The 12,934-nt window shown below is 44.8% G+C and overlaps 1 long non-coding RNA gene across 1 annotated transcript; it reads right to left on the bottom strand.

The window, feature by feature from the left end:
* Positions 1-2,820: 2,820 nt before the first annotated feature.
* Positions 2,821-5,462, bottom strand: LOC137418159 (uncharacterized). The gene is made up of 3 exons (XR_010982569.2): positions 5,282-5,462; positions 3,893-4,051; positions 2,821-3,555 (listed from the first exon to the last, which is right to left on the bottom strand). It is a non-coding gene; the product is annotated as an uncharacterized LOC137418159 (long non-coding RNA).
* Positions 5,463-12,934: the final 7,472 nt, after the last annotated feature.

The following is a 12,934-nucleotide window of genomic DNA, read 5'->3' on the forward strand; positions in this document are numbered from 1 at the left end:
AATTTAAAAGAAAATAAATGTCCAAAAACGGCGGAATAATAAGATAAAATAAGCGTAACAAAATCAGTAGGGTACCATAACCTGTAAGGCATGTGCTACCCTAATAATCATGCATGTACTAAATTCTAAGTCCCATAACAACAGCCATTCCACTCAGGCAAAGCGAAACACAACCAAATGGAGAAACTCATTTTCATAACAATACTTTTATTCATCAAACTTTTACACTATTTATTTAACGGTAAATTGAGAGATGTAACCAAATAAAACATGACGGGCGAATTCATGTTGTCATTTAATTTTTACATTGTGCAATGAGGAAACCTCCCAGATCTATTATCCCCTACAAACGTTTGTTCTTACTGTGTTATCAAAACTCTGGGTCTATAGGATCAGCGATGAGAATCTTCATTTGATCACTCCAACCAATTTTCAACAAGTTTGGCCCATCTATATACTAAATAGTCGAACTGTGGTTTTTGATTGGATGTTTGGACGGACTATGTATGTATGTATTAGTAAATCGGTGGGCGGACCATCGAAGGACTGCCTTATACCCATTTGCTGCACAGATGGCCTCAGCCGCCATGTTCCTGCTCGGGTCGGCCCAAGCCATCTGCAGAAGCATTATGCAGTAATCACAATCGTTATGCCTTCCATTTGTTTCCCTTCAGTGCAAAGCAAGGGTTATAAAATATAATATCGAAAGGTTGCAGCCGATAGCCATCATGGGCCTTGAGAAGGCCATAGCATTGTGGTTCTCAACTGGTGATCCATGGTGACCTTTTTCGGTGGTCCACAGGAACATTGTCCAAAGTCACATGCCGTGAGAAATAGATTTCAAACTAAAATGTTTGTTGTCTTTTTTGTCATGTCTCAAGAGGGAGGTAGTCCACGAAAAAATTTGATTGGCCTGGTGGTCCATGGACTGAAACGAGTTGAGAATCACTGTCATAGCACATATGGGCCTTAGGCTTTTGGCCTTCAGGCCTCGAACAGCTTCTTTCGCCAAAGTGATCGTGTTGTTGTTGTTGTGAAGTTCATGTTGAGGTAATATTTATTTTTCTGGAGTGATCCTGTTATTGGAGGTGTAGTTGTTGGTGCGAAGGTCATATGTACAAGGTAATATTAATTTTTCTGGAGCGATCCTGTTATTGGAGGTGTAGTTGTTGGTGCAAAGGTAATATGTACAAGGTAATATTTATTTTTCTGGAGTGATCCTGTTATTGGAGGTGTAGTTGGTGCGAAGATAATATGTACAAGGTAATATTAATTTTTCTGGAGTGATCCTGTTATTGGAGGTGTAGTTGTTGGTGCGAAGATAATACGTACAAGGTAATATTTATTTTACTGGAACGATCCTGTTATTGGAGGTGTAGTTGTTGAACCACCTTTAGAGGCCATTTTTCACCCATTTTTCCCCTGCAGACCAGGGGTTGGCCTTTTTTGGGCATCGTGGTCCCCTTTTTGAAGCAATGTTTTATGGCCGGATGCCCTTCCTGCCGCCAACCCTGTTAGTCGCCTTTTGCGACAAACACGGAATTATCAGTGACCTGGTACTCAATTTGCCGACCTCGGAAGGATGACAGGCTGAGTCAACCCTCCTGGCGTTAATTCAGCCATCAACCGGGATTCAAACCCAGGATCCTAGGATCCCAAGCCGGCACCCTAACCGCTAAGCCAACTCTGTAGTTGTTGGTGCGAAGGTAATATGTACAAGGTAATATTTATTATTCTGTAGTGATCCTGTTATAGCAGAGGTAGTTGTTGTGAAGGTAATATTTTGTGTGATGCGATGATGCCCAACGAAGGTGTGTTAACCACATCACAGTCTTCACCGATTGTGGGAGTTGGGGGGGGGTTGACTCCCCCAAAATTGGTATTTGCTCTCTTCTTCGAAACTACACACAATTTTGATGAAACTCGGCCACAAGCTTCATATCTGATGCCTAACGAAGGTTTATTAACCAACCGCATCAAAATCTGCACTCATTAAGGGGGATTACAGGGAGGGGGGAGGGGGGGGAGGGGGAAGGAGGTTGCCCCCTAAAATAAGTATTTGCTCTCTTCTCCAAAACTACACACACAATTTCAATGAAACTTGATTACAAAGTTAATCGTCCATGACGTACCAAAGTTTTTTCACGGCATTAAAATATCAGGGTCTGAGAGGGTTTGTGGGGGGTTTGAGTGACTGTTGCTCCTAATCCAGGTAAGCTTCAGCAACTGCGGTCCTATTTTTCTATAATAAATTGGGTTACCTGATGAAAATCTGGTTAGTTATATTTTAGTAAAATATAAAGGTGATCGTTGAAGCTGTAGCAATTTTTTATAACTCGGGAGTGCAAAACGGCAATGACGGGCCAAAAGCCTGTGACCACTCCTTACACTGTAGTCCTGTGGAGACATTGGATCCTTTGTATATTACTTTATATTCTGCATCTTGGGAATATATATATATAATATTTAAATGCAAGTACGGTAGTTTGATTCTCCACAGAGAATCAGCCTCATTCAACACCAAAGCATGGAGGGGCAAGCCAAGCGACTACCTGCCGAAGGGAGACACCCGACATGCGATGGTCGATCAGCCAAAATGCTGTCATTTCCTATTTTAACTTCAATTTGATTAAGAATTGAAAATTTTTGTGAGGTTGACCTTCCTCGTGTGACAGTAATGCAGTAGAACATTTTTTGGGGGCAATTGGCAGAGGTATATGGAATTGGAAAAATAAAATAAAAGGCCATGCACCCACACCTCACTCTAACACACACACACACCCACCCTCACAAATATATTAATTGCACGTGTGCCAAGTGTAATTTCAAATAAATAATTTATTAATCAAAGCAGAGAATGGCCCCAGAGGAGTTTGGCTACTCCTGTGCTTTAACTCTTGGTTAATGAACCGGTGCACATTTTAATTGGTGATCGTACAGTGTTCCACTTTAGCACAGCAAAGAAATACATGGGCATGACGCCGTCACTACAATATTAAAACGCTTGTGGATGCTCCAGGTGTTTTGGCCAATTACAGTATTAATGAACTGCGTAGAAAATAAAATCATAGTCCGACGTCAAGAACAAAGACAGCAGGTGAAGCCACCTTCACGCCTCTCACTTCCTGCATGCATCTCATGCGCACAGTGCAGGCACTGGGATTCCGAATAGTTATCTTTTCCAGATGGCACCACGCGCCATGTCGAAATTTTCTGGTAGTGTTTGGGGCCATTTTTCTCTCCCTTCTGTTGTGACTCAGCACATTCTTCCTTGTCGGTAGGTCGTATTTTCATCATACTCAACGTATTCTTCTTTGATCTGCGGAGGTATAAATTCGGATGTCGTTTTTGAAATCCCTTCAGCCAATCTTCGCCCGCAAGGCCGACGTACTTGTTGAACGGATGTGGGATGTAGTTCCTTTCCGCCATGTGAAAGGCGATGTAGCGCACGTCTTTGGTGGTGAGAACATGCAAACTCGCTTCCATGTCTATGATGTGATCCACAATATGTTGCTCTTGTTCCATTGTGAAGACCGTTCTGCAATGCCGAGGTACCTGAAGTAGAAACAGTAGTAACAAGGAGACCGTGATTGGAATGTAAGAAGTCATAGTCCTTAGACCAAAAACATTTTGATACCTCGCAGGTCATACTTTGGAGACGATTTACATTTGATTTTTAACTTGATCACCACCAATCTTGGACGTTAAGGATTGGGTGTGGTCCAAAATGTAAACTTTGCAAACCCATCAAAGACTCATCATTGCAAAACGAAACTCGACCAGGTAAGCCATTTAATAAGTCTGCACCGTATGGATGGACATTCAGAAACCCAAAAATGATCACCATATTGCAGATGTTAATCGGAATTGAATACTCGAACACCTGCCTCACCTTCTTGGGTTTTGTGGCTGAATTGCTGATGCCTTTCGCACGACACTTCTGTGTCGCCTTGGGAACGTTCAATTGGATGGAGGGCTTCAGATATCCCTTTACATTCTTGCTGACAGCGCTGATGACCCCATCCACACTTTTCTTATCCCATGATGACATCTGAAATGAAGAAAAATATTGACCATGCCGCGTTCACCAACCTCCGGGGCAAAGCAGACCACCATTTCATTCATAGATGTAAAGTAATTTGTGGAGCCCTCGATGCATTGACACTGGATGAATGAGGACAGTCACAAATAGAATGGCACTCGGTAGAGCGCATACCTCCACCAGCCTATACAGTTTATGTTTTGTATCCCACTTACAGGCCGGATCTGGATTCGGACCTGAACCAAAATCGAATTGGCTTGTTCTTGTCGCCTAACCAACTCGTCCACCAAGTTTAGTCATAACTCGTCCATAACTTTTTTAAACATCATGTTACATATCGCTTTTCACCCGATCTCTCAATGGTGAAGAATCAGTTAAAGATTAAATAAATCTCATATCCGAATCCATATTCAGATCTCCACCAAAATCGAATTGATTTGGTCTTCTTTGTCACACGCACAACCTTTCCACCAAGTTTCGTCCAGATCCATCCATAACCTTTTGAGACATCATGTTGTATATCGTTTTTTTTGCCCAATCTCCCAATGGTGAAGAATCACTGATAAATTAAATAATTCTCATCCGAATCCATATTCAAATCTTCACCAAAATCGAATCAATTCGTCCTTGTCATGTATCCGAACCAAATCCGTCCATAACTTTTTGAGATATCGTGCGTGCTAGGTATCGGTTTTAGCTCTATCACTCAATGGTGAAGAATCACATGAAAGTTATATAATTCTCATATCCGAATCCATATTCAGATCTTCACCAAAATTGAAGCAATTCTTCCTTGTCACACACCCAACCTCTCCACCAAGTTTCGTCCAAATCCGTCCATATATTTTTGAGATATCGTGCGTGCTAGGTATCGGTTTTAGCTCTATCACTCAATGGCGAAGAATCACTTTTTTTTTTTTTTTTTTTTTTTGTATACTGAATCGAGGCTCGTGAAAGAGCTAACATTTATTTCACAAACAAATCAAAAGACAAACAAAATATACAAAAGAGGGAGCGGAAGCCAAGATGGGGAGAGAAGGGGAAGCACACAACCACAACATTTGAGAGCAGGGAGAAGTGTGGGAGGGAGAGGGCTTGGGGGCAGGAGGCGTGGGAAGGGGAGGGGGGGGGGGGGGAGAGGTATAAAACACATGGGGACCGAAATTAGCGGGGGTAGAAAATATCAAGGTTTTGGATGGGGGAGGATAAGAGATGGTGGTGAACAGCTGTTTTAAAGACCTGGAGGGTAGAGTGGGATTGAAGAGAGTGAGGGAGTTTGTTCCAGGGGCGGGAGAAAAGAGGAATGAAGGAGTGAAGGTGAGCAGAAAGTCTTGATTTTGGCAGTTTAACCATAAGAGGGTTGCAGGCAGATCTTGTGCGACCTGTAGGAATATTTGGGGGACAGAGCCCAGAGAGGGCTGGGGGGGCAAGGCCAGAGAGGAGTCGGTCAGAGATATATATACACACACACACACACACACACACACACACACACACACACACACACACACACACACACACACATAGTTATGGATTCGGCACTTATTATTATTATTGCTGTTATTATTACTAGGGCATTGCCCGTACGTGGGTGCCCGTTCCTTGCCAAAAAAAAAAAAAAACGCTACCCGTACGCTCTACCCCGCCCGTACGCCCGTAAACAAAAAAAACAACGCTCTTCGCTTCCGCCCTTCGCTCTGACTGAATTGGGAGAAATAATGCGCATAAGAAATCGAATTACGTACCGTAATGGCGGTCAGCTCGTAACGCGCTCAGCTCCGCTCGTCTCACATCGGCCACGCCTACGCAACAAAGCGTTCTGTGATTGGCTGCCGGAAAGCGTGCTGCCGGACAGTCTTCACTGTCCGGAAGTTCGCAAATCGCAGTTACGATGAATCGTTTTAATTTAATCGCAGTTTGAATTCGTTTTAAAACATAGTTTAACGGCAACATAGTTTTCCAACGTGAAATAAATGAATACGCTGTCAAATGTGCCGTCCGAGGCAGAGTCTGATCGCCACGTTCGGCACACGTGATAGCTCGCTGCTCTCTGATTGGTTGAATCGTTTTTTGGACATAGCTCGGTAAGTAATTGTCCGATTAATATGAAACCTTGAAAAGGCACATCCTCGGGTCCCCAGCAATATACCTGGCAAGTTTCAAGTATATCGGACCCGTGGTTGTCGAGAAACAGCGGTCACAGACACACAGACACACAGACACACAGACACACAGAGATTACTGGAATTATAGATAGATTGTGGGTTCTAAGTATTAGAGGTATTGTTGTTTAAGGGAAATGGTTATTGAGGTTAAAAGCGCTCATGGTAAAAATGAGACAGGAAATCGGATCGTGACCCGGAAGAGAAAAGAGCGAGGAAGAAGAAGGCGTAAAAGACAGTTGAAAAACGAGCGATTCGGAAAAGCTCCGGACCTAGCGTGGTCGAGCGTACATGGCGAGGGAACTTTGAGTCCTTGAAAGGAATCTCGGGCGATCGGTGTTATCGCTGGAATTGTGGAAAAGCCTGCGAAGCCAGATACAGGCGTGAGGTTCCAGAGAATCTTCGCCGCGAGGCCGCGGCTCGAGTGAGAGCTGTCCGCCATTTCGCCCCGCGCGCTACCTTCATCGGAAAAGGTTTTTGTTGCGTCGGTTGGGCTTATCCTCCGGTGGTTTGCCAGGGACAGCTGTGCAATAAAGCGGCATCTGAAGATTGCACTGCGGTTCGCTGATTGAACGGTGCAGGTGCACGTCTGGATCGCGTCTTTGGGAGTTCCCTTTCTACCGCAAGTTTGCTGGGTGTTGGACCACGTGACTTCTGTGTCGCTTCGACCGTCTACGCCTCGGTTGCTCTTGATCGGACATTGTTCCAACGATCGCTGGAGTGCATCAACTTCGCCTTGGAGGGTTATAGAGACATTGAGGAGGGCTCGGTTCCATTTCCTGGGAGTGCCGTGAGTTTGGGGTTACCATCTTAAGATATTGATTGTAGGGTTGATTGCCACCATTGTTGTATGGTTCTTTTTGTGTGCTTTTAATATTATATTTGTGCATTGACAACCACGGGTGTGGTTTCCTTATTGATTTGGATTGTTTCCTTTGATGGTTTCATGGATGGTTTCATTAGTGATTGATTTTGACACGGAATAACATCTATATCTTTCTGCCGGGGTTCCTCTCGGGGTTCGGAGGTTACCGAGACCAGGAGATTGCAGAGGACCCCGTAACAGAAATTGGGGGCTCGTCCAATTGACTTGTGGGCTCGAAATTGGGTCTGCGTCCAGGATATAAAATTCCCTAAATTTAGTCCGGGAAAGAATTCCCTAACATTCCCAGAATTCCCAAATTTGGAACTTGTTCCAACATTCCCAATTTTTTCCAAAAACAAACAAAAAAATATATTTTGTTTTTAATTTTTTTTTATTGTGTGAAGGTTAACAGGTGTTAACAATAGTCACCATGGAGTTTGACGCAGAGAAGTTTGCAGTGACCCCTAGTGAAGCACAGTTCAGAGCATTAGTAAAATCGGACCTCTTGAAATTGGCCAAACATTTTAGCTTGGAGGTCCGAACTAATATGAGGAAGGCAGAGATGCAGACAGTGGTGATACAATCTCTGGTGGGACAAGGAACATCGGAAGAGGGAGCCTTGGATTGGTTACCTGAGGAACAAGAAAAGGTGGAGCTCCGGAAACTGGAGATGCAATTACAGAGCCAGGAAAGGGAAAAAGCAGAGGAAAGGAAATCAGAAGAGAGAAGAGAAGAGAAGAGAAACAAGCAGAGGAAAGGAGAGTTGAAAAAGAACTCCAGGAAAGGTTAAAAGTACAGGAAAGAGAACTCCAGGAAAGGTTAGAAGAGAAAAAAGCAGAGGAAAGGAGAGTTGAAAGAGAACTCCAGGAAAGGTTAGAAGACAAAAAAGCAGAGGAAAGGGGAGCTGCAAGAGAACTCGAAGCAGAGGAGAAAAAAGCTGAAAGGGAGTTAAAGGCACACAAAATGGCACTTCAGCAGGAAATTAAAGCCAAGGAGCTGGATTTAATGAGAGAACGAGGTGAGGTACCATCCATGCCGACTGGTTCGACAACTAGTCAGAACACCTGGGATGTTGGCAGACATGTGAGGCTGGTTCCACCCTTCAATGAAAAGGAGGTAGCCAAGTTTTTTTTTACACTTTGAGAAAGTGGCTCAAATGCTAAAGTGGCCTGTGGGGTCCTGGACTATGTTAGTGCAAAGTGTTCTCGTGGATAAAGCTCAAGATATATTTTCGGCTTTACCGATTGACCAATGTGCAGATTATGAGGTATTGCAGAAAAATATTCTCAAAGCCTATGAATTGGTCCCGGAAGCTTACCGACAAAAATTCCGGAATGCCAGGAAGAGGGAGAGTGAGACCCATGTGGAGTTTGCCAGAATGAAAGAAACCATGTTTGATAGGTGGTGTGATTCAAAAGGGGTTGGGAAAGACTTCGAACTATTGCGACAATTGATCCTGGTGGAGGAATTCCAGCAGTGTGTCCACGAGGACATTAAAGTACATCTGGAGGAAAGGAAAGTACCAAAGTTGTATGAGGCAGCAACCATGGCAGATGACTATGCCTTAACACACAGGATGGGGTTCCACAAACCTAACTTCTCGCCTAGACCTAGCCAGGGGAGCTATGGTACATCAGGGGCGGAGAACGAAAATTCATGGGGGCGGCCTCGAGATGACTATGAGGACCACTCTGATACCACGACTTCTAGAAATCAGTAGACAACAGTTCCAAGGCAGACGTATCCTCCGGTGGGGGTCGAGGCAGACCACGAGGTTCTCCTCCGGGCCTACTTGCGCTTTTTGCCATAAACCTGGACACTTGATGTCCCAGTGTTACACCATGAAAAGGGAAAATCAGGAGCGGAGTTCGACTAGTACAACTCCAAATGCAATGGCCATTGTGAGAAATCGCCCTCAAAAGGGTTACCAACCATTTATTTCAGAGGGGTTTGTGTCACTGGATGGAGCCTCGACTAACCGGAGACCTGTGAGGGTATTGAGGAACACAGGAGCTCATCAATCTTTAATACTTGAAGGCATCATGCCATTGTCAGAGGAGATGGCAACTGGTGATAGTGTTCGTTTACAGGGGATTGGTGGCTGTGTTGGAGCTCCACTTCATGTCATCCATTTGGAGTCTGATTTGGTGTCAGGACCGGTCACCGTCGGTTTACAAGCCACGCTTCCTGTAGAGGGAGTATCTGTTGTTATCGGGAATGATTTGGCCGGTGGTCAAGTTTATGGTAACCCGATAGTTGTTAAAAAGCCCAGTAGGGAAAATAACACCACACCAGTTAGGGATGGCGACAAATTTAGCAAGTTATTTGGAGGTGGACTGAAGTCCAAAACAAAGGAAGATGTTCTGGAGTCTGCCTTCAGCAAATATGGACCGCTTTTGGAAGTGCTGCTGATAAAAGACAGGGAGACACGAAAGTCAAGAGGGTTTGGCTTTGTCACGTTTGAAAACTCAAAGGACGCCAGAGAGGCAGAAAAGGATCTGAATAGCAAGGAGTTGGAGGGTCGGACCATAACAGTAGGGAAGGCATTTCATAGGTGTCGTGGGATCTACAGAAGAGGACCATGGAGTCGTAGTTTTGGTGGTGGCCGCAATCGATATTATTATGGAGGCTCCCAGAGTTACGGCAGCCCCCGAAGGAAGGATTATCCGAGCGGTGGCCGAGAAGGAGACCGCTAATCATGTGACTACCGTGACAAGTGGTCCAACCGTGATTGTTAGGAAAGTTAGAAAGAGTTGAAGCACTGAATGCTGCGGAGCAGCCGAGCCAAGATTCCTACACGGATTAACCGTGAACGCCACGTTCCTAAAGGCGTCCATGTAGTGAACTTTCCTGCACGGCCTAACCGTGAACTCCACGTTCCTAAAGGCGTCCATGTAGTGAACTTTCCTGCACGGACTAACCGTGAACTCCACGTTCCTAAAGGCGTCCATGTAGTGAATACTTCCAGGCCTCACCACCCAACCACCATGGAACCTGGCTTTCAGCTCGGCCTCCCGGGAAAAGTGCTGTAGATTTGCTTGACTTTGGGTTTTTGAGTACTACCCCTTAACCTTCATTCAAAAGAAAGGAAAAGTAAAATCAGAGGATGATGGGATGGAGTTTGGCTTTGCAGGAGTCCAACGGGGAAATTGAACATGTAAAGGGCAGAGACAATGTCGTGGCTGACGCTTTGTCCAGAGTCAATTAACCTTGGAAATCTCTGTGGGTTGTAAAATTTTGTTGCTTTATTTTTGAGATGTTGATAATTGTTGCTCACGGGAATTGGTGATTTGGGGTTGCGAGTTTTTTTTTTTTGTATAAAGAGTTTGCCGGCAAAGAAAGTTTTCGCTGTGTTCAAACTTTCTTTCTTGAGGGGGGGAAGTGTTATGGATTCGGCACTTATTATTATTATTGCTGTTATTATTATTGTGGGTTCTAAGTATTAGGGGTATTGTTGTTTAAGGGAAATGGTTATTGTGGTTAAAAGGTTAAAAGCGCTCATGGTAAAAATGAGACAGGAAATCGGATCGTGACCCGGAAGAGAAAAGAGCGAGGAAGAAGAAGGCGTAAAAGACATTTGAAAAACGAGGGATTCGTAAAAGCTTACACAAAATGGCGCTTCTGTATCTGTATACAGACTTGGCATTTAATATGGAATATTTTTTTTGTGGGGGTGAACTTACTTTTCAAGATGATTTAGAACCAAAAGTTCATTGGAATTATGTTGAAATTATTCTAGATTTTGTTAACGTGACCTTTAAAAGAAACAAAAACCACATTTGACATTTCGAAACAAATAAATTGATCCTTGAAAGTGATGTATACTGATATCGAACTCAATTCATGGACAGTTCTGTGTTAAACTTCTGTACGTTTTCCAGAAGTATCTCTTTATTTTGCACATTAGCGAAAAAATATTTTTAACAAAAACAAAAGTTAAATTACGACTGGGATTAAGGACAGTAAAATTAGAGTTCAGTACTTCGTGTAACCCCCACGAGCATTCAGGAGAGCACGTACACGTTGAGGCATGCTGTTCACGAGATTTGCCAAGGTTTGGACAGGAATCGCTTGCCGTGCAGTGACAATAGCCTGCTGCAATTCACGCACAGAGGTCGGCTGTTGGTCCAAGTGGTCGATTCGACGCGTTAATTCTGCCCACAAGTTCTCTATCGGATTCATATCCGGGGACATGGCAGGCCACTCCATATGCTCTACACCACGGTCAGCAAGAAAGTGTTGGATCATGCGAGCACGATGAGGCCGTGCATTGTCATCTTGGAAGACAAAGTTTCCTCGAAAGGCTGCACGAGTAAATGGAAGCAATGTTTCTTCCAGAATGGCCCTGTTCTTGAACTGGTTCAGGTTTCCATTCAGAACAACCAGGTCAGTTTTGCCCCCTGCATGAAAAGCAGCCCAAACGGTCACCCCACCACCTCCAGCTTGGACTCTTGGCACTATACAATCTTTGTTGTAGGCTTCATGCACTTGCCTGCGCACTCGGAGGCGGCCATCTTGACGATAGACCAGAAATCTAGACTCGTCACTGAAGATCACGTGATTCCAGTGTCCTGGCTGCCATTGACGGTGCTCTCTGGCCCACTGCAATCGGCGCTGGCGGTGTTGTCTGGTCAGGCGTGGCTTTCTCAGGGGACGCCTGGCACGATAGCCTGCTTGAGCCAGTCGTTGGTTGACTAGCCTTCTGGATGCAGGCACATTTGTCAGTTGCTGCCACTCAGCCCTAAGCCGATTAGCTGACTTGGCACGGCCATTGCGGACTAACCGGTGCAGCTGGCGATCATCCCTCCTTGTGGTTCTGCGGGGACGTCCTGGCCTCGGTATTGGAGTAGGGACACCCCTCTGAGCATTTCGTTTCAGGATCTTTGACACCTGACCTTGAGTGATGCCATACTGCCGAGCAATAGCATGCTGTTTCATGCCGTAATTTCATAAAGCCACCACTCCATGACAAACAGCATTGTCGAGTTGACGGACCATCTCCAGCGGAAGCGGCAATAACTTTTGGAGATGTGCAGCAGTTGTTTTCCACTAATAGAGATCGCAACAACCCTTGTATACCTGACTGTGAAGCCAATCATCAAATGCACCTGTCCGTACATTTTGCCACGCCACCTGTGATGGTTTTTTTTTTCTTTTCTTTTTTTTCTTTTTTGTATACTGAATCGAGGCTCGTGAAAGAGCTAACATTTACTTCACAAACAAATCAACCAGACAAACAAAATATATAAAAAGAGGGAGCGGAAGACAAGATGGGGAGAGAGGGGGAAGCACACAAACACAACATTTGAGAGCAGGGAGATGTGTGGAAGGGAGAGGGCTTGGGGGGAGGAGTCGTGGGAAGGGGGTGGGGGGGAGGGAGTAGTATAAAACACAAGGACACCAAGGACTTCCAGGACAGAAGTTGGTATTTCAAAAAAGTGGAATTGGGGTGAAATTAGCGGGGGTAGAAAAGATCAAGGTTTTGGATGGGGGAAGATAAGAGATGGTGGTGAACAGCTGTTTTAAAGACCTGGAGGGTGGAGTGGGATTGAAGAGAGTGAGGGAGTTTGTTCCAGAGGTGAGAGAAAAGAGGAGTGAAGGTGAGCAGAGAGTCTTGATTTTGGCAGTTTAACCATAAGAGGGTTGGCAGGCAGATCTTGTGCGACCTGTAGGAATATTTGCGGGACAGAGCCCAGAGAGAGCTGGGGGGGCAAGGCCAGAGACGAGTCGGTAGAAGATGGAAAGACCACCAACCTGCCTGCGGTGAGTGAGTGAGAGGCCCTTGTCAGACTATAATCCTGTTGTTGACTTCTTGCTGTGACAGACAATCAGTGACATGGTTCTTTTAACAAATTAATCACCAAA

Source organism: Myxine glutinosa, chromosome 8 (assembly GCF_964187855.1).
Source record: "Myxine glutinosa chromosome 8, kmMyxGlut1.1, whole genome shotgun sequence".
Taxonomy (NCBI): domain Eukaryota; kingdom Metazoa; phylum Chordata; class Myxini; order Myxiniformes; family Myxinidae; genus Myxine; species Myxine glutinosa.